Source organism: Anolis carolinensis, chromosome 2 (genome assembly GCF_035594765.1).
Source record: "Anolis carolinensis isolate JA03-04 chromosome 2, rAnoCar3.1.pri, whole genome shotgun sequence".
Lineage (NCBI taxonomy): Eukaryota > Metazoa > Chordata > Lepidosauria > Squamata > Dactyloidae > Anolis > Anolis carolinensis.
This window is the reverse complement of record NC_085842.1, coordinates 235,161,768-235,184,704: the sequence shown is the minus strand read 5'-3', so window position 1 is coordinate 235,184,704 and position 22,937 is coordinate 235,161,768. Positions and strand designations below refer to the sequence as shown.

The following is a 22,937-nucleotide window of genomic DNA, read 5'->3' as shown; positions in this document are numbered from 1 at the left end:
TTCACCCACCCCTTGTCTACTTCATGTGGGGCAGGTTGTGAATTAGATTACTGCTTCTTAAACTGTGGGTCCCAATCCCCAGGGAGGATTAGCTCGATGTTGGGGGCATGAAAAATTTGGCAACAGTTATTTATACTGAACACCACTCTTTTATACAACTCTGTTAGCAACAAGGTGGACTGTTAGGAAGATCAACCTGTTAGGAAGCCTTGGAAATGGTCATTAATTATCAGTAAATGATTGTTTTTTATACCTTGTTTATGTACCTACATATCTAGAGTCACATAACAATTTTTCAGATGGTAAGGGGTTGCTAGTGAAAAACATTTAAGAAACTCTGAATTATATGAATTTATTTATAATACTCTCTTTTGTACAGTCAGCCCATCATACCCCCATGGTGGTAGGGGCATAGGACCCCCATAAAAGTAAAAAACTGTGAATTCAAAAAATATTTTTTATGTTGAAGAACACTTATTTAGGAATTTCTAGGTTTTCAAGCACAAGTCTATGGTAAACATCTGCTGGAAGCTGATCATAATATCCCATAAGAGAACCTAGGAATTCCTAGAGAGGTGTTCTCTCTACGAGTCTTTTGATCCTCCAGCATGACTATGGTCAACGTTCAGGGAAATTGCAGTGGAGGATTTACAACCTCGTCACATGCAGTAAAGGAAGCATCCTAGCCCGCTTCCAGGATGCTTCCTCCATGGAGCCCACCGGATGCCATCAGACGACATAAGGCAACTTCCAGTAGGGCTCCATAGAGAAAGTGTCCTGGCTGCATGCTGGACAATAGAGAAGAACGGGGGGAAGCTAGGTGGTGACGTTTCCCCCTGTGGAATGGGATAAGGGGTACAGTGGGCGATGTGGGACGCGGGGCAAGGGTTCCCCCTGCTGCCCCACAGATTCACCATGCTGCATAGGAGCCTCCGGTGGCCCAGGGGATAAAAGCCTCGTGACTTGAAGGTTGGGTTGCTGACCTGAAAGCTGCCAGGTTCGAATCCCACCCAGGGAGAGCACGGATGAGCTCCCTCTTTCAGCTCCAGCTCCATGCGGGGACATGAGAGAAGCCTCCCACAAGGATGGTAAAACATCAAAACATCTGGGTGTCCCCTGGGCAACGTCCTTGCAGATGGCCAATTCTCTCACTCCAGAAGCAACTCCGGTTGCTCCTGACACGCTGCAAGACGAATCCCCTCGCTATCCCACTGATTTGGATCTCAGTGACGTCCTTAGAGACTCCTAAAGATACGTTTTTAATCAAATCCATGAATAATCACAGACGTCAAAAAATAAATGTAGAGGAATTACTCAATGAAGATACTTATTATTTATTTATTTATTTATTGCATCACTTCTACCCCACCCTTCTCACCCATCAGGGGACTCAGGGTGGCTTACAATATAAACATACACATCAAAAAACAGTTTTCATCAAATTTAAAAATCCATCAAGATTAAAAATTACAATAAAATTAAGAATATACATTAAAAATATACATAATTATACATTTAAATATACATTTAAGGCGCTTTCCATATCCAGGTGGGGTCTGTCAGTAGGTCATATATTCATATCTCATATTTGCTGCTACTCATGCTCAAATGCTTGGTCCCATAACCACGTTTTTGTTCCCTTTTGGAAGGACAGGAGGGAGGGAGCCTGCCTGACTTCAATGGGGAGGGCATTCCATAGGCGGGGAGCCACCACTGAAAAGGCCCTGTCTCTCGTCCCCGCCAGCTGCACCTGTGAGGCTGACGGGACCGCGAGCAGGGCCTCACCTGATGATCTTAAGCTTCGAGGTGGGTCATAGCGGGAGACACGTTCGGACAGATAAGCTGTCAAATAAGTTGTCAAAAAACCCACAAGAACAATAGCATTGTCTCCCTTTTGTCTTTGACAGTGAGGACACATTTGATGTTAGTAGGGAAATATTCAAAGACTATCTCTTATCGTTGCTTCAGTGTTGTGAGCAAACCGATATTGATAAGATATTGATAAGATATTGATATGATTTTTATACCAATGTGGTAATTATAACATATGATTTTTCTTCTTACACAACTTTAATCATAAAATGTTATTTGCCAATCAAATTTTTTTTCCATTTTACTATATAAGGTTAAATCCAATTTTAAGACTCATTTCATGTCTGAAACATTATTGCCCATAAATAAAGTTGTACTCACTTCAGGCAAATAAAGCAAGTATTTACATCTGTAAAGAGATCTCTATAGTAATGCAGTGGTTGTTAACTGAATGAATTTTTGTACCAAGAGATATTTAGTGGCAACGTACATTGTCATGCAACTAAACAGGCTTGAAATGATACCTGCATTTTGTTTCATAAAAGCTTCACTTTTGCTACTTGGATACATATATAAGAATGTATGTTAGGAGCCACATATCTATGCAAATATATGTGAATCTTTTTTTTAAAAAAGATGAATCTCCATTCTGCAAAATTATGAGATTACAACATTTTATAATAGAAAGTGACTTTTCATTAAAGCAGCCACATATATGCAGTTCCAGCCAGATTGGAGTGTCCTTTTATGTTTATATTGTGTATATATCAGACTCACACTTTTTAAAAAGCTCTGTGCCTTCATACAGAGCTTTGAAAGGCTACTTTTTGAACCCAGTTTCCAGAGTTGACCACTCAGTATAATTTTGGTCCAAATAAGTAACTTTTCATAATTCTCCTTTGGTAAACTGTGTGTTGGATACCATTTATAATATTTATATTGCTTGGCTCCTGTGGCCAAGATCTTATTCCTAAAGTGGCATTTTTATGGCCATGACCAAGGAGAAAGATGGTAGTGACTTGGGTATCAGTCTGATAATAGAAAGACTGCAGCAGTGACAGGAGAAGGGGGTAAATAGCCTTTAATTGAATGTTTGGGTTATTGATGAAGGTGGAATGGGGCATGTTACCCAAACAAAGGCACTCTGACAAGTGTAGCGTGGAGATTTTCAGATGCCATAGGACATGTTGTCCAAGTAGTCTTCCCAGACTTACCACCACAAGTACTATAAGTTGAATATCCCTTGTCAGAAATGCTTAGGACCATATGTGTTTTGGATTTGGGGACAGGATTTTGGAATATTTTTATCTCTATCTATCTATCTATCTATCTATCTATCTATCTATCTATCTATCTATCTATCTATCTATCAAGAGATATCTTGGAGATGAGAAAGAAGTCTAAACACAAAATCAATGTATGTTGTATATACACCTCATACACATACCCTGAAGGTAATTTTATTCATTATTTTTAAATAGTTTCATGCATGAAACAAAGTTTGTGTACACTGAATTTGTAGTATTTCAGATTTCAGAAATCCAGGTGAAGGATGCTCAATCTATAAAAGTATTGAGCTGCTTATAGAACAGAGTATTACGTGATTGGTTTTCTGCAATAGATCCTGGCCAATGATTGATGCTGTATTTTGAAATGGTTTCTTCGTTTTGTTTTGTGCTGCCTTCACTACTGGTGCTTCAGCTCTGAATATGGGGAAAGAAATCTTACAAAATACATGTAGAACACAGAACTGCTTTAAACTGCAAAAGAGTTCATTCCAATAAACTCTTTTGGAGGATTGGCAGTTGGGTTGATCTGCAAAGGAAAAAAAATAATCTGGGAAAGGATCATGTTTTACAAACCATCCAATAATCTTTTTTTGTATATTTTCTAAATGTATGTATGTGGAAGGGCTATTAATGCAGCTGCATGACAATGGCTTAATGATTTCCCTAATTATGATGAAAGTAGTAGTTGCAGGACACTGGGCACATCCTGCTACTAGTGTGGCTCTTCCACATGATTAACCCAGCCTGCATTGTTGGTGAGCAAGACCCATCAATGGTGCCAATCCCATACCATTTCCATCACCAATAGTGTACAATGGAGCCATTCTGCTTCTGCTGGCCCTGAAGTGGTATCAAGGGGGTCAGATTCTCCCCCTCTCCTTCTCCATTCCTGAACTGATAATTTTTAAATTTTCAGTAGTGTTTATGGCTTTAAAAAATGTAACCAAAGCTGCAACTACAAAATTGTCTTTAAAAATTAATTTAAAAATTATAAATAGTGAAAGTACAGGAAGGTGGGGTTACATAGATATGCAGAAGTACGAATACAAGGGCATGTATGAGCACAGGATTGATGAATTAGTGCGAATGGGGAAAGGTGAGATAATGAGGATGCTCATTTTGGTATGTAGCTGCTCTCGATGGTCATTTGACTGCCATCGAATAGTGGTTTCATGCTATAAAGTCCATAGTCTCTCTGTCTAGTTTAATTCAGTGATTGTTTGTTCAAACAGACGGTACCTATATATATCTATCAGATGCTTGGACTGTTCCAATTCACTATCTGACTCACAAGGGTGCTGACATTTTACAGCATTTCCACATGAACTAGAGCCTTGACATTTGTTAGCTGCGTACTCTGAGGCACCCCAATTACTGAAGTCCAAAAAAAAAAAGAAAAGGGGGGGGGGTTAACATCAGTCATTGTAGAACATGATAACCATCTTAAGATTAATGGTCAGTATTCCAGCACAGGTCAAACAGCCAAATGTAGGCTAGAACCAGAGCTTGGAAAAAATAAAGTTTTGGACTAGTTCGCTCTTGAATTCCCTAACCAGCATAGTGACTATCTGTGATTATAATCCAAAGAAGTACATTCTTCAAGTTCTAGATGGATCATTGGCTCATGAAGTTTTCATTACCTCTTGAGGCTTTTACTTGTGCTACACATCCAGTTGCAGCAAGGAAGATGATACTGTGCCAGTGGAATGGAATAGGGATTTGTCCGTGGGCCCTTTCACACTACTCAGCCATATTGCAACTTTTAACTGTCATGACACTGTCCTATGGAATCCTGGGGATTAGTAGGTTAGACTTCTCTGCCAGAGAATGACAGTGCCTGCCTAAACTTCATATCCCAGAGTTTTGAATATTTCAATCATGGTAGTCAAAGTGGATTCAAAATGCTATATGTGCATAGTATGAAAAGGCTCTGTAGCTTGGAGATCCCATGCTAAAGGAACCCCCTCAGGCAGGCTATTCTTTAGTTAAGATATGATAAGGGATGATTGACCAAAACTGCAGTTATTCCTGATATGTGCCTTACTAAGCCCTCCTCAGAGACCAAGCTGCTGCTCATGACTGAAGATGTGAAAGTCATCAAGTTGTTCTCATAAATTTTAACACTAAAAGACATTAGTTTTGTTTGTTGGTTATGTTTGGCTATTTAGGCAACTCGTTTTAGCTTCATAGAATTTAAGACTACTCCTGTGTTCCTATTTTAAAAAGGAGACAAAGCTTTGTGGGTTAAGCATTGTGATTGTTTTATCTGGACAAGACTTTGGCTAAGGGCCTCATCACATTGATGTCCCCAATCTGGATAGTAGGGGTTTTCGCCAAAGATTGCAGCAAATCCGGCAAGGCTTGATGGGGGACATGAGGAACCCAGTGCCCCGCATCGTCCCTCACCTTGTCTCATGGGGGGGGGGGGGGAACATTGCTGCCCAGCTCTGTCCTGTTTTTTCTATGCAACATGGGAAGTCTACCGTGTTGCCGGTATTGCCTCCTATGATGCTTGGACCTCTCTTCAGACACAGAGCCCTGCCAAAAGTAGACAGATGTCACGTGATGTAATCCGGTGGGCTCTGTGCCTGAAGAGAGGTCCAAGTGTTGTAGGATGGGCAATTTTGCTAGTTTGATGAAGTCTGAAATGTGCATATGATGCACAAAGCCCAGTACTTCCTAGGGACAGCTTCAGGTGACAAGAGAAAAAAGTGAGGTAATAATTGAAGAAAAAGTGGGACTGTAACCACTGCAGATACTACAAGTTTTTGCTTTCAGATGCCTATCTTAACTGGTTGGAATCCAACCTATATTTCTGTATTCATTCCTTTATGTGGTTGTGGTTGTGATATTTTACGATTTGCTTTGATGATGCATCATTGTGATGATAAACCACATGCTGAAGCAACACATGGAGTAGAGATGATGTGGTTCAATGACCTTTCAGACAGACAGTGGAGAATGGTGTGAGAGTAATCAAGCCATTCTAAAGCATAAATCTAGAGGACTTTCCAGATAATTTCAAATGTAATAAATGAAGCTTTTACTCATATATAGAGTGGTCCTGACCCCACATCTTCCATAAAGCAGTTTCATTAAGGGATTTTGTATTTCCCCTCTAGTATTCAATCTCTAATATTTTGCTGGAATGACATTCCATGATCCATGCCATTTCCCCCATTACAATTCACTCCATCAGATTCCATACTGATGGAGTGAATAACGTGACTGTACCCTTGGCATCATTCATGATTAAATGCACCCCTCTCAAGCTACCCCTGAGTTGTGAACAGTTTTGGAGGAGTGGGCCATAGCTCAAATGTCAAACATATAATTTGTTTTCAGAAGACTCAAGTTCATCTTGTCCAAATGATCCCTTCTAAAATGTTGGGAAACGCTGCTAACCACTGTAAACCAGAGGTACGAAAATGAGGCTGCATGTGGCCCATTTTTGCATCTCTGTGGGACTCTTCTTTTAAAAAGAAATTAGAATGGTTCCAATGCTTTTCAACATGAAAATGGCTGATACCGCCCTTATGGCACCTGTGGTTTAGTTGGCCATTTTGTTATATTTGGTGGTCTTTTTGCCCCCACACCCAATAGGAATGGAAATGCATCTCAATATGCTCAGAGGATGGTGTTTTACCAGTGTATTTCAGCATGTGTAAACTATTCAGGCCTCAGAAATGTCTGAACCAGGAAGTCTCAGATCATTTAATAGGAAAACAAATACCTAGTTTCATTTGTCCAGAAAAAGAGCTTCACGTGTTCATAAATGGTCAGAGAATTCCTAGTTCAGAAATTTCTGAGCCCCTATAGAAAGTTTCAAGAGTTTATGCAGATTGAAATCATCAGGCTTTTTTTTACTAGTAAAACAGTCCTCAAATTACCTTGAAATGTGTCTCCTTTAACTTATGTGGGTTTTATTGGATTTTCCAAGTTTCTGCTTCTATTTGCCCCTTTCCTTGCCACTTACTCACTTCCTATTTGAGCAGGAATCCTATTTAAGCCTGGGAGAAAATCACAAAATAGGTATGTATGTGTGAAAATCAGAGATGCTGTTCTCCAGTGTGTCATTTGCCCCATAACCCCTGTCAATCTTCTATGACCAATGCAGTCAATGCCGAATTAGAATCCTAGATTGCTCAGGTGTGTGTGTGTGTGTGTTTGTTATTTTTCTGCTGTATCACTAAACCATGACAACATTCATCTAGCTCAGATACCTTCTGTTCTCACATCAGTGTTTCTCTCTGATCCATTCCTCTTTTTCTTTTGATTCCTTTTGGTGTCCCATCTTTAACACCTGCCCTTCCTATATTTTTCCTTCTTAAAACCTGGAGAATGCCTTTTCTCTTACTATGACTTTGCTACATAATATGATGTTATGATATGGGTATTGGACTAGGGCTCTGGAGACCAGGGTGTAAATCCATGGAAAACTGACCTGGTGAGCTTGGGCAAGTCACACTCGGTCAGTCCCAGAAGAACACAACAGCAAAGCTCCCTCTGAACAAATCCCTCTGATAGGGTTTCCTTAGTGTTGCTATAAATCATGGACAAGTTAAAGGCACATAACAAAAACAACAACAACAACAACAACAACAACAACTACAACAACATGTCATTAACAGCACTGAACTGGGATGCTTGCACTGATCCTTAAAACTTATTATGGTTTTCAAAGCACCTGACACCTATCAGCTTATTGACATACATCTAGAGGAATGCAATTGACTAATGTTAATAAGTTGTTGTTTATTTATATAGTGGCATCAATGTACTAGTACTATACAAGTAAAACAACTGAAAACGGTGGATCCTGCAAAGGTTATAATCTCAAATATATTTGTGCACATATGCACACATAGAGAGGGAAAGAAGGTATAATAAAATATAAAACAATCCAATCCAATGGTCAAACTATCCAGATGAAATACAAAATATTATATAATACAATGCAAACTGGCCAGTAGAAGTAATCACAATTTACACGATTATAAGACAACATTAAACAAAATTCCATAGTTTTTGGAAAAGAAAGTTTTAAATTAGAGTTAAGATTTATGTGTTTCCACCTGATTTTTAAAGGCAGTCCTCAAGTTACAAATAAGATAGATTCTGTAAGTTTGTTCTTAAGTTGAATTTGTATGTAAGTTGGAACAGGTACGTTTTTAAAGTGTAAATCCAGCCAAAAATATATATGTTTTAGCTTTGGATAGCATAGGGAAGGGTTAACACTCCTGTGGTGTTTGTTTTGCTGTCTGGGCCCCTGTTCAGAAGATTTCAACTCACTTTCTGTCCCTGTGAGAATTGGATTTTGAAAAGAATTGGCTTGTTGTGGGAACAAGGTCTGGTGATATAGCCAGGGCCGGCCGGACATATTTTTTTATATAAAGTGGGGAGGGGAAATTGCGCCCCCCCGCCTCCTGCGCCCCGCCGGCGGGCCCCGCCTCCCATGCCCTGGCCCCGCCTCTCACGCAGCGTGAGAGGCGGGGCCAGGGTGAGCTGCGTGGGAGGCGGGGCCAGGGTTGGCCCCGCCTCCCACGCAGGTCGCCCTGGCCCCGCCTCTCACGCTGCGTGAGAGGCGGGGCCAGGATGAGCTGCGTGGGGGGCGGGGCCAGGGTTGGCCCCGCCTCCCACGCAGCTCAGCTTGCCAGTCTGGCCTTTTCCAGGGGGCCAGACTGCAGCAAAGGTCCTTGCAGGCCACGATTGTGGCCTGCAAGGACCTTTGCTGCAGTCTGGCCCCCTGGAAAAGGCCAGACTGGCAAGCTGAGCTGTGAGGGAGGCGGGGCCAACCCTGGCCCCGCCCCCACGCAGCTCATCCTGGCCCCGCCTCTCACGCAGCGTGAGAGGCGGGGCCAGGGCGCTCAGGCCGGGAGGTGAGGCTCCGCCCAGACGGGGTCTTGCCTCCCTTCCAGCGCGCTCTGGCCTTTTCCAGGGGGCCAGACTGCAGCAAAGGTCCTTGCAGGCCGCGATCGCAGTCTCCTTGCAGACCTCCTTGCAGACCTTTGCTGCAGTCTGGCCCCCTGGAAAAGGCCAGGCCGGCGAGGCAGAGCTGCGCGGGAGCCTCCCGTGCAGCTCACCCTGACCCCGCCTCTCACGCAGCGTGGGAGGCGGGGCCAGGGCGCTTGACGGCGGCCCCCCGGGCCTGCGCCCAAGGCGGCAGCCTCACGTGGCCTCCATGTTGGGCCGGCCCTGGATATAGCTTCCATTGAGACATCTTTTCCCCATGATAACTCTTCCAGGAGTGAATTTCCCTTCCTAGGGGTACATTTCTCTCACTTCCTGTTCTCTCACCCCAATTCTTAACTGTGAGTCATTTGTAAGTCAGATGTTTGTAATTTGGGGACTATCTGTATTGAGTACAAAGCAACATGTCAGATAGTGGTTGGCAATCATCCATTGGTTACATGTTTTAAAATACCCTGTTTCTCTATGCACAGTGGTCTAATTGGGTTTTGTTGAGTTTGTTACATTCAATTAAGAATTAAAATTAATATAATTTGCCAATATTTGGTTACACTAGTTTGATCCAAAGAACTGTAAATGGAATTTTCCTTGTGCAACAGGACTGCTATGTCTCCTCTTTTTCATTTTAGTCCTATATGAAGCTCACACGTGTGTTGGTGCACAAACATACACACTCCATAGGCTAGGTATGTGAACTTTTACCTTGTCAAGCTATTGCAAAGTATTTTCAAATTATAGTAATTTGATTAAAATGTTGCCTATGAGGCAAAAGGGTGAGTTAATAGAATCCATATGCAATTAAAATGCAGAACTAAATGTAATCAGACCCTGGTGACTACAGCCATTCTGTTGATAGCCTCGTAGTTTGAAAGTTTATGTTCGTGTTCGCAAATAGAACAGTGCCATAATAGTTCATGAATGAGATGACAATCTAACCAGTTTCTAGATTGAGTAGAGGTGTCTCTCCCACTAGCAGCTGGTAAAGTATGTACAACACTTTATGTGTACTGGTTGAAGAACAGCACTCAGCGCCTTCTCTCTTGTATAAACACTGAGATGAAGGGTCCTGCTGTGGAAATGCGATAGGAAATTTCTCCAGCACAGAAATGCACACATTATTTGTATGAATTCATCGTAGAAGAGTGATTTGGAGCTTACAATCCAAAGACTGTACACCAAATCACCCCAAAATGGAACTTTTTAAAAAAGCAATCCTGAATTTTAAAACAAAACAAGCCAAACCATGTTTTCTCTGGATAGTTTTAAGAGTCAACATCCTGTGTTGGAGTCCTCTAATCATCACCGGCACAATTTACAATCGGAACACACAGAGAGCCAGTTCAGACCAGCTCATCTGTTGATCTTGGCAAACGTCCTCAATTCTCACTGCGTTCCAGCTGCCATTCGAGAAATGGGGACTCGGCACCGAGCCGAAGGAGGCGGGTGGGATGCAGAGTTGGTCAAGACATAAGCCTGGTTCATTTCAACAGTTAGGCATCGCTTCCCCTTCTAATAGTATTTTCTTTTACTGCCATTTTAGACTTGCTCTCTCTCTTCCTCCCTCTCTCCCTCTCTCGCTCACCCTGAAATTAAATGAGGACCTCTCATGAGCCACTGCGCTCCAGGCATAAGAAACAGCAACGTCTGGCTTCCAGAAACTGTCCCGTCAAAATGTGCTTCTGATTAGGTGGCTTAATTACAGCTGTGAAAACAATGTTGATTTAGGCCTCAAGATTCCAGTGCATGTCAGCCGCTATTAGCTAGCTTTGGACTGAAGCCACCATTCGAAAACTTCGCGCTGTGAAAGTCACCCACTACCTTGACAACTTTTTATAAAGGTGGAAAGGTTGCCAGGAGCAAGACACTTATGCAAAATATTTTTCATTGTGCAAATTTCAAATGTGACACAATTGATAGAGGTGAAGTGGACAGGTCTCATCGGGTTTCTCCCACTCCGGGCGCCCTCAGTTTTCCCACTAAGTTTCCATATTTTAATATCATTTTTTTTGAAAAAAAAGTTTGACTGACATAATGCTTAATTTTAATTCCTTTAATTCAGTTTTAGTCCAAATCCAGCCTGTTGGTTTAACCACACAGTTTTATTGCATCTAAATTTTCCTGACAGTTTCATTTGCTGTCGGGAAATAAAATTGCCATTTTTGCAACATGGGAAATAATGGCTAGTTTCAAATCCAATATGTTTGAAACTTCCTCTGCCTCGAGCAGGTTAAGACACACACACTTTACTAACTTTTTTTTTGGAGGGCAGAGGGAGAAAGCTCATTAAATAGTTTTAATATTTCATATAAATAATGTTTTTCTCAGTAGGAAACCTTATTATTAAATTAATGTATTTACACCTGCAGAGAAGTAAATTATAGGGCAACATCCTATTTTCATATTTAAACTGTTTAGTCCACCTTCACCTATATTGGACATTTGGCAAGTTAAAAACTCCTTTTGGGGAAATATTTGAGGCTTTCTGTTATTAAGATGACACTGGAAGAAGGAAATGAAATGGTTCTAATTACTTCAGTGAAATGGATAACATTAAACTATCAATGATTTCTCAGCTGATTTGAGAGTTTAATCTTCATCAAGGACAAAGAGATGGTGGCCTCTTTCCAAAGGTGCTCTGCAGACACAAATTTTACATATTTAAAAAGGGTGGAGCTGAGAGAAGATTGGATCAAAAGTCTTGATAAAAGCAGTGCACCGAAAGTTACTTTAAAAAAACCACAATTCCTCATATGAGTTAATAGAGTTTTGGAAGTACTGGTAATTTGTCACCATTTCATATTTTCAGTATTGGAAATGAAGCCTCCGGTGGCCTAGGGGGTAAAAGCCTTGTGACTTGAAGGTTGGGTTGCTGACCTGAAGGTTGCCAGGTTCGAATCCCACCCGGGAACAGCGTGGATGAGCTCCTTCTATCAGCTCCAGCTCCATGCGGGGACATGAGAGAAGCCTCCCACAAGGATGGTAAAATATCAAAACATCTGGGCGTCCCCTGGGCAACGTCCTTGCAGACGGCCAATTCTCTCACTCCAGAAGCAACTCCGGTTGCTCCTGACACGAAAAAAAGTATTGGAAATTGGTAATAAATATCATTATTTGTTTTATTCATTATTTTTCAGGCTGTTTTGGTTTCTTTAAAAAGAAAAAAAGTTGAACTGTTTCTCAAATGCCTTTTCAAGGTAATTTTTAAAGTTATTTAAATATTTCACACATTCCCACCCTGGAAGTGACTTTTGAAGTTTAATTTTGTTCTACCTTTATTAAAGAGAGAAGTTACAGAGGAAAATTGAAAATTAGCCTCATTGCTCAGCTTCCCATACGTTAAGACATTTTTGGATCCAATAATTTTCAAACTAAAACTTTTTAAACACAAAAATAATTATACATGTGATGGTTTTATTTTATTCAGTTTCTCTTTAAATAATGGGAATATTGGTGAACATTTTAGGGCCTCTTGTCTGTAGCAATAATTTTTTAGGAATCTTTCAGTTGTTTGTATTCAATATTTTAGCATATCCTCTAATGTACCTCTTGGTAAACATCACTTATTATTTCCCTGCAACCAAATGCCATTATACACATTGTTGATACAATGCACTGTTTGAACTGAAATCTTGCTTTAGTAATCATCCTAGGTGGTTCTTATATTTTTATAAGTATACTTTTAAAACTGAACGTGGGTTTTTCTAGATGTTGCTGATTTTAAATTTTTTCAAGTGGAGATAATACCAGGCAAAGCAGTATCCTTTTCTTTTGGAATTTAACCATCTTCGCTTCCTTAGTTCAATCAGCAAAAGTATGGCCACCTTTGACAAGTAGGGCAAATCCATGGACAGTGTCTATCAGATGCAATTCTAATAGCAAAGTTTATTGGCAAATAGCATTTTTTTTTAGAGTTTCATTTAATGCCATCCTATAGTACTGTTATTTCCAAAGTGGGTAACAAATCTGGTGTAAATAAACAGTAAGATCAACAAAACCATACAGTAAAAGGAAAGTGCACAAGAATAAAAACAGCAGGTACGGTGGTGACGCAAAAATATATCAGCAGATGAAATCAAGACGTCTTGGTGTGTAAGATCGTCTGCCTGATGTTAACCGGACAAAAGTAGGTGCTATGTAAGGCTATCCCAAAAACAGGGCTCTACCAACAATAAAGCTCTGTTCCCAGTTCACCACCTGTCTAACCTCACAACATGGTATCACGTTGGGTGACTCCTCCAAAGAACTTCAGTTCATGGATGGATACGTATATAAGCATAAGATCTTCCAGGTATTCATGTAAAACTTTAAAATTGTTTCTGGATGCAGACCATGGTCTAGTGAAGTTCTTTAAGCACTGGAATGCCAGGTGATTCTTATAATTTTATAAATATCCCTTTCTTCCACTTTTATAATCGAGCTAAAATATTTATTGATCTTAAAAAATGTAAATGATGTCTGATGTTCTCTTCAGCCGGTCCCAGTTAGCAATCCACTTGCAATGTTTGTGCTGTTGCTGGTACATTAGCCTGAACTGCTGAGAAGCGATCCATGCCATGGGCAATCTGTAGATCTCCAGTGTCAAAGCTAAACCTATATTCACCCCAAAACTTTGAACTGTATATGAGAGCACTAAGTCCCTTTCCATGAGCAAAGTGCATAAATTGAGTGTGCCCTGCTCAGTTCACAGTAAAATCCATTAGAATGCAATGCGGTGTAATCGTATTTGTGATTGTGTTTATATACGGATCCTACACAGTGTCAGTATATTATTTTGCCAACAGCATGTCAGTAGCTGTGGCACAAATATAAAGCAAATATTCTTCAGGAATAATGATGTTTGGTAAATTGCCACATGCCTAACTTTAGCTGAATCCTATCTTGGTACATCCTACCTGTTTGCAGCAATTTTCTTGCTAGTTTGCAAAAAAAAAGTGGCATAAAACAGCAGAAGAATGTCACCGTGCCTCTACATGTTGACTGCAATAGTAGGGCAATTAACAACCAAGCAGCACTTACTTAGCTTCCCTCTATCCTTTGCTTTCTCTATTATATCCTCTTTTTTCCAGTCCGCCTTCATCCCATTTGTCTGCGAGTGACAGTGTCTGACACATCACTATACAAAACCCCAACAATACGGCCTATACTGCAGTAGGAATAAAAGGCTCTTAAGAGGTGGGAAAAGCTGCTCTGTGTTGAAAACTAGATCAGGCTGTTTAACCTCAAGTAGAAAGTTTTCTAAAAGAATAGAGTTAAGAACATAATTGAACTGGCTTTGCAGAAGAAAAGAACTATTCTGTACAAAGGTAGATAAATTTACTTCTTTCCAGAGTCAAGGACTTTTACTTAGGTATTTCCTCCCCCTTTTTGAAGACGCTATTTCAAGATAGAGGGATAGAAGCATCCATTATTCAGTGCTAAACTGTGGGTTAAACACAAAAGGAAGGCAGATTTGTTCTGGGGTTATGAATCAACTGAGACGTTTTGGAAAGGATTAAAGAATAGTTAAGCTGTTGAAAGACTCTGGTTCATATACTCAGATGACACCTGAATTGAGGGAATCCAAATGGCCTATTCATGTTAACACTACTTTGACTTTTTCCTCCTTTTTCTACGTCTCAATGAAGTAAGAATGTACAAAACATAGCCAACGTACTCCCCATTTTATCCAAACTCACAACAGTAAGATATACAGGTGTGTGATGGCGTCATGTCATGCATTGCAGTATTTTAAACTTTTTCTATAGTTCACCTATACCTTTGGAGAGGGGGTGTCAAATGGGTATTGCCGCTTCTGGACTATAGAGTAAGGGTGCACTTTTAGACCTATACTCAGGTGAAGTTCCTGGTAAATGGATGTTCATGGGCATGCAATTAGATGGGCAACCACACTGTCCACGTTCCGTAAAGAGCTAAAAACATGGATGTTCCGTTGTGCTTTCAATTAAGCAGTTCATAAGATATTCGGCCCCCAACTATATCTACCAGCAGTTCCCACACTTTATCCCTGTCCTTCCTCCTATAGGTTTAGCATTTTTAACCGACATTGCTCTTTTACTTCTAATATATTATTGGCCCGTGCGTTATGTTCTGAAATTCTATTGCACAATTCCCTTCCCCCCGAATTTCAGTACCCATTACTGCTCAGACTACTGGCTGTTGATGATGCTATTTTTATGTTATTGTCTTGTTATAATGTTGTTGATTCTATTGAGATATGTTTTAGTCTATGTTTTGATTTTAATTTTTGTTGGATCGGGCTTGTCCCATGTAAGCTGCCCCGATGATGATGATGATGATGATGATGATTATGCAATCAGGTCCTTCAAACCTAGTAAGTGTTTAGAACTACTATTATCCTATGAATACACACACCCTGTAGAATTGATGCAGTTTGATACCACTTTAACTGCCATGTCTCAGTACTATGGAATCGTGGGAGTTTTAATTTTGCAAGGTCTTCAGCCTTCTCTGACAGAGTGCTGGTGTTTCACCAAACTATACACCACATGTTTCCATGGCTTTGAAATTGGTGAGCCATGGCTTTGAAATTGGTATCAAACTTAATTAATTCTATAATGTAGACACACCCTATAATTGCCACTGTTATGGGGCACATCTACACTGACCATTTATTTGGTGTGACACTGTCAGAGAAGGAAGCACTCTCGGTGTGCGGATGATAAGATGGGAAATCCTGGAACTGGTTTGAGGCCAGGATGATGCCTATATGCACTACAGAAGCTGGTCTAAGACCAGTTCCAGAGTCCGTAGTATCACAGTTTGACAGCTGCGGTAAATGCGCTTTTTCTTAAAAGAAACTGCCCCGTTTATAATGTGCTTTCGCTGTATGATGTGGTTTAGACTAAAGCGTGCTGCTGTGCATCAAGGACTCTATTTCTGAAATTCTCTGACTTTGGTTATCTGCTTTCAAGTCCTAAATGCACATCACACCATATATGCATTGCACTATCAAGCTGACTTCAAACTGCATTAAATGGTCAGTGTAGACATGCCCTCAGATATTACAGGCACCAGTCCATTTTCTTGATATGGCCAGGCCTTCTATGAGTATCTTCATTTCTCTTGTGGGCACTTTTATTTTACACAAATAAACTATTAATTGTGAAAGGCTTTCATGGCCATAATCACTGGGTTGCTGTGAGTTTTCCAGGCTGTATGGCCATGTTTGAGAAGCATTCTCAAACATGAAGTCTCACAACCTCTGAGGATGCCTGCCATAGATGTGGGCGAAACGTCAGAAGAGAATGCTTCTCAAATATAGCCATACAGCCCGGAAAACTCACAGCAATCCAAACTATTAATTACTGCAAATTTCCTAAATCTTGATCAAAGCCACAACATAAGAATTGAAATAACCTTGCTTTCTAGATTCTTCACCCATTCCAGATCTCAGATTGACCTTTAATTCCCAAGTAGCAATATGGAATTTACTTTTAGTACCTATTGGTTGCTTCATGACTTCCTTCATGTTTCCTTTCCCATGTTGTGTTCTCCTTTGTTTAAAGAAAACACCAAAAGAAAAACTCCTCTAGTCTATCCAGGAGTTTAAAGGCAGCATGAAGGAGATGTCATAGCTGAGCTAGAAAGTTTATTCTGTTGCTGAAACATTTCTGTAGTCAGGGAGGAAAGTTTTTGGCTTCTGCATCATGTATTGGAAGATTCTACTGTGCACTTTTATATAGAAAAACATACTTTTTGTTCCCTGAGTCATTTTTAATTCTGGAAATTCATGTGAAATAATATAAAATATTTGGAAAGAGGTGTGTGGGTGTGACACAGAAGACAGGAAGTTCAAGGGGTGTAAAAGTTTAGCATTATTATTAGGCAATACTTTTGTCTTTTTGCTAAAGCAAATACAGAGGGTAACATTGACAGTGATATCTTAATGTTTATTTTGTTGAGCATGTACATTTGGATCGCGTGTTTCCATTTCCTAATTCAGCATAACATTCATTTGAAGAATATTTGGAAAATTATACTTTAGTGCAATCCAGATATATTGACCTATATGACAAACCTATTTTGAAGTACAGTAGAGTCTCACTTATCCAACACTCGCTTATCCAACGTTCTGGATTATCCAACGCATTTTTGTAGTCAATGTTTTCAATACATCGTGATATTTTGGTGCTAAATTCATAAATACAGTAATTGTAACATAACATTACTGTGTATGGAACTGCTTTTTCTGTCAAATTTGTTGTATAACATGATGTTTTGGTGCTTAATTTGTAAAATCATAACCTAATTTGATATTTAATAAGCTTCTTCTTAATCTCTCCTTATTATCCAACTTATTCGCTTATCCAACATTCTGTCGGCCCGTTTATGTTGGATAAGTGAGACTCTACTGTATCTGGAAAATTCTGTAGGGCAGGATTAAACAACTTGAAAACGAGGGATACCTGTTCCTCAGTGGATCAAATACAAGCATGATCTGCTTTTAAACAACTAATTCTTGGATGTTCTGCTGTTTTTACAGATCTAAATTATAGCCATGTTCCACACTTTTGACCCCTTTTCTGCAATTTTGACTACTGCTGCTGCATTTTTGGCATGCTGCCCTCCTCAGTTGACTCATCATCATCTAATGTTTATTCTTACATTACAAGCTAAAAAGTCCTGGTTTCCACTTTTTAACTCATTCCATTTTCTGACAGTGATCCAATCCCTAACCTGTCAGATATGCAGGAGTTTTCTGTAGGGACAGGGAAGGGATGATTTGGATATGAAAAAATTGGATGTGTTACAAAATGGTTTTCTCCTGCTCCAATCCATTACAGGTTCCTTCTGGATACCACCAGAGCCAGGAATTCCACCACTTGCTTTCACAAAACCGAGCCTTCAAAAGAATATTCAATGATAGCCTCAAGTGATGAGGATAATCTCAAAGCTGCAGATGACTCTAGCACCATGTTTCACCTGATCTTGATGTTCCCTCCCAGCTGATTTAAAGAACTTGGGACAAAACATAGGTAGGAAGCCAAACTTGGGTGCATCCACACTGTAGAATTAATGCAGCTTGGCGCTACTTTTAACTGCCATGGCTTAGGAATCATAGTTCATTGAGGCACCAGCCCCTCTTTAGGCCAAAGAAGGCCTAAAACTACAACTCCCATGTTTTCATAGCATTGAGCTATGGCAGTCAGAAGTAAAATAGGTGCAGTCAGAAGTATAATTGTGTATATAAATGAGGCCAGGAACAATAGAAGTGGTGTCAAAGTGAATTTATTCTATAGTGTGGATGTACCCTTGAAGCAGTCCAAGTTTCAGTGCAGATCAAACAAAAACACAACAGGTCCATACAAAGGATTATTTGTAGTCCTGAAATCAGTCTGGGGTCAAAATATAAAAAAATGTATTTTGGTAAAACAGCTCTATCATCTCCCTCCCTCCTTCCCTCCTTCCCTCCCTCCTTATCTCTCTCTCTCTCTCTCTCTCTCTCTCTCTCTCTCTCTCTCTCTCTCTCTCTATCCCCTGAGCGTAATCTTTCTTCCTTTAGATAAATCAAAAACAATTTCTAGTTTTTCAGAAAGTCCAAGAATTTCTCTCTGATCAAATTAGGTAATTTGTCCATTTTGGTCATTACAAAGATCTTAATACAGTGTTTCCTCACTACTTCGCGGTTCACTTTTTGTGGATTCGCTATTTCACGGTTTTTCAATAAACTCTAAAAGACTATTGTAAATCATAAAAATTACAATTTACAGCCTAAGGAAGGGAGGAAGGAGAAGCCAAAGTGAGAGAAAAGAAGCCCAAGCAGCAACGGGAGGAGAAGGAGGCGATTTATCAACTCACGGTTGGTTGATAAAGACTTAAAATAGTGTGTAACTACTAAAATAATGTATAAATATTAAAATAAATAATGTCCCTACTTTGCGGATTTTCACTTATTATGGGTGGTCCTGGAACCTAATCCCCGCGATAAATGAGGGAATACTGTAATCCATTCCAGTTTTTTATGGAGAACTGTGGTTTCCATTTTTGAGCAGAGAATGTCCTTCTAACTATATCACGAATGAATACTTTATTTCATTCAATAAATAACATTGTTATACCATGTAATGAATCACCCTGAAGTTCATGCCGTTAAACTGTTCATTGGAAATCCCCAACAATATCAACAACCTCTGGTTTCAATTGCATCCTTATTTTAAGAATATTTTGCGTTGTCCATCACTTAATGACATCACCAGTGGCAATTGTCTGTGTGCTTTGTAATAATAATAATAATAATAATAATAATAATAATAATAATAATAATAATAATAAAAACTACAACTTTATTTTTGTACCTCTCCTCCATCTCCCCGAAGGGACTTGGGGCAGCTTACATGGGAGCAAGCCCAATCAATATAATTAAAATAACACACTGAGATACATAAAACAATATCATAAAACAGCCTCCGGTGGCCTAGGGGATGAAAGCCTTGTGACTTGAAGGTTGGGTTGCTGACCTGAAAGCTGCCAGGTTCGAATCCCACCCGGGGAGAGTGTGGATGAGCTCCCTCTATCAGCTCCAGCTCCATGCGGGGACATGAGAGAAGCCTTCCACAAGGATGGTAAAACATCAAAACATCTGGGCATCCCCTGGGCAACGTCCTTGCAGATGGCCAATTCTCTCACTCCAGAAGCAACTCCGGTTGCTCCTGACACGAAAAAAAATAAACAGAATAAAAACAACAACATTATAACAGAGTATAAGGCAGCCATTGAATAATAATGCAAAGACCCTTGGCTGAAGAGACATTTCATGCAGAAACATGTAAACATTAGCATTTTTGTTCCTGTGGAGCATCAAAATGGATCTTTTGGTTTTGAAGTGCTATAGTAATGCTTATGTCTAGGGTTAGTGCAGTAGTTAAGTGTCAACAAAGGCTCTCTCTCTCAACCTAATATAACATGCAGGATGGCACTGAGCTTATGTGATGATTGCAGAACCTTGGTAGCGATTAAATTCACTCACAAGGAAATCTTGGAATTTTTTAAATGCTAGGTTGCTACTATACAGCAAAATTACAACTGAAGAAAACGTGGATATTTTGGATTTCAGATTTTTTCAAATTTTAGAATATTTGCACATACATAATGGATATGGGACCCAAGTCTAAACATGAAACATCTTATACTGTACATATTTTAATAATTTTGTCCTTGGAACAAAGTTTGTGTACACTGAATCACCAGGTAAGAAAGTTGTCACTATCTCAATTTTGGAGCATTTCCAATCTCTGGGAGAATGTTGCTCAACCTGTACCGAGGGGGTTATTAATTTGTATTTAAAATGGTTATGCTGAAAATATTGATTTGTACTGGCTCAGTGGCTTTCATCTTGCATGATCATTTCAGAAAAAGGGATTTTCCAGTTCCGGTATCAATCTGTAATGGCTGTCTCTATGTACACAATTTTTCCAGAATTATTGAGGTTTTATTTAGGTGCAGTCAGAAGTATAATTGTGTATATAAATGAGGCCAGGAACAATAGAATCTGTAACCCTAGCTCACCCACACTCATATTGTTTATAACTGATAAGCTTGATTTCTTGCCCAGTTAGCATAATTTGAAGCTTGCATGCATGTTAGACATCAACTGAAATTGAGCCTAAAGTATGACCTTTTCCCCTCCTGGTTATTCATATATCAATTAGGGTGTTTCTCCTTCTCTTTCAGCAATGTCTTTTCAAAATAAATTTGCTTTTTTCTGATTAATTTCTGATTTTATAAAATGCACGAGTGATCAGTGTTGTTCTCATACTGCTCTTTTGCACTAGGAGGAGACTGTATGAAGGTCAATACTGCTACACCAAATTAAAACTCTGTGTATAAAACTTGAACTAGGCTGAAACGTATTCTAACACAGCTACTTTTTATGTTTGACGACCTTCTCAAGTGAGCTTGACATAGTTAGAAATGTCTAGCTACTAGATATTTCATGCAATTGTCCAAATAATTTCATATGGAATAAAATATTTGCATTCCTCCATTAATTCATAAACCTATCTGTCTTTCTGAATAAGCAGTTTACTCAGTGTAGCACCATCTCTAGATATATTACAAACAAACAAGAAGGCGTGTTTGTCTTTGAATTTAAGGTTATACGTATCCCGCTTTTAAAAAAAGGAATAAAAATGGATGAGTCACATGAGAGGATATTTGGTTTTGAACAGCTATTTCGAAGAGCATCTGAAATCCCAGCGGGTGATTTCTTTACAAATGCCATGTTGCAGTCACATCAAGATGTGTTATCTATGTACAACAGCAGTTTATCAAATGTACTGAATAACAACTGTTGTTCTTTCCCCCCTAGAGAGTGCTTTATACAAGGCGGCATGCTTCTAATATGAAAGACATGCTAAGTACTGCTATTTTGAGCAATGAAAGGGGATTCACTCTCTTGTGATATCAAGTACAGATTATAATGTTACAGCTCTGTAAGAAAGATATGTTGAACATGCCTGCAACCATCAGCCAATTCACTGTGACTGGGGTGGAAATATTTGGAAGTGAATGAGGGTTTGTCCTGTGGGCCTTCACAGGTCCATTGCTTTCTTTTTTAAGAGAGAAGAGGACGTATTATTTCTTCTTCCCTTCCTCACTAAACCTTTCAGTGGGATAACTTCACAAACGTAAGGAGGAAAAATAGATAAGCATCCATTGTGATTGACCATGTCAGAGCCAATAGGGATGATGATGATTATTTGGCTGTTAGTCCTTTATATAATAATAACTTCATTTTTATATCCCGCCACCATCTGCCTGAAGGGACTCGGGGCAACTTACATGCAGGACCAAACCCAGAGCATACAATGAAATTTACCGGCTAAAAGACAGTTAAAAGCATAATAACATATAATATAACATATAATAGTCCAGTGGTGCAGTGTGTTGAAGGGCTGAGCTGCTGAACTTGCGGACCCAAAGGTTGTAGGTTTGAATCTGGGGAGCAGAGTGAGCGCCTGCTGTTAGCCACTGCTTCTGCCAGCCTAGTAGTTTTAAAACATGCAAATGTGAGTAGATCAATAGGTACTGCTCTGGTGGGAAGGTAACGGTGTTCCATGCAGTCATGCCAGCCACATGACCTAGGAGGTGTCTACGGACAACGCCGGCTTTTCGGCTTAGAAATGGAGATGAGCACCAACCCCCAGAGTGAGACACGACTGGACTTCATTTCAGGGGAAAACTGTCAAAGACAGAACGCCAGCAAGTAAAACAAAACTCAGTTTATTGAGGTTACAGAACTAAAAACGCCCGTAGGAAACAAAGAACAGGGCAAACACTTGACTTCAGTGTGCTAAATAACAAAAGCAGCTCAGTTCGAGCTTAAACAGTTCAAAGAAACAAACCGGGTTAAACAGCAGTATAATCCGGATTAAATCAAAGAGCTTACTTCAGCTTGGCAAACAAAAGAGGATCAACAGGAGTTAGAATGTAAACAAAAGACTGGTGGCAGATTCCTCTCTGCTACTCAGGAACAGCAGGGGAGTAAACCAGGCTTGTTTATTCCTTCCTGCAGCGAACGAAAGCGTGGTCGTAGTCAGGATTCAGGTCTAGGGTAACAGCAGTCAGCAGGGTCCCAATCCAGTCCAGAGGTTCAATAGCCAAGCGTAGTCGTCAAGGAATCCAAAGGTCTCACCGATAGCCAGCAGAAGGGTTAATCCGGAATAGTAGTCAGTCAGTCCAGCGTCAATCCAGTGAAAGTAGGTATTGCCCGTCAAAAAGACGACGGAGGTTCAAGCTATCAAGATTAAACACAAGTTGCACAGAGAAAAACCCCACACAGTTCCTCCCGCCGTCGATGCCCAATGTCCTTGGTAAACTTACGTATCCAGTAGCGAATCACACCCG

At 40.0% G+C, this 22,937-nt stretch overlaps 1 protein-coding gene across 6 annotated transcripts in view; it reads left to right on the top strand.

The window, feature by feature from the left end:
• The window catches only part of ccdc171 (coiled-coil domain containing 171), a 214,925-nt gene that overhangs the window by 184,200 nt on the left and 7,788 nt on the right, over positions 1-22,937 (top strand). The gene's annotated exons all lie outside the window — the stretch shown is intronic.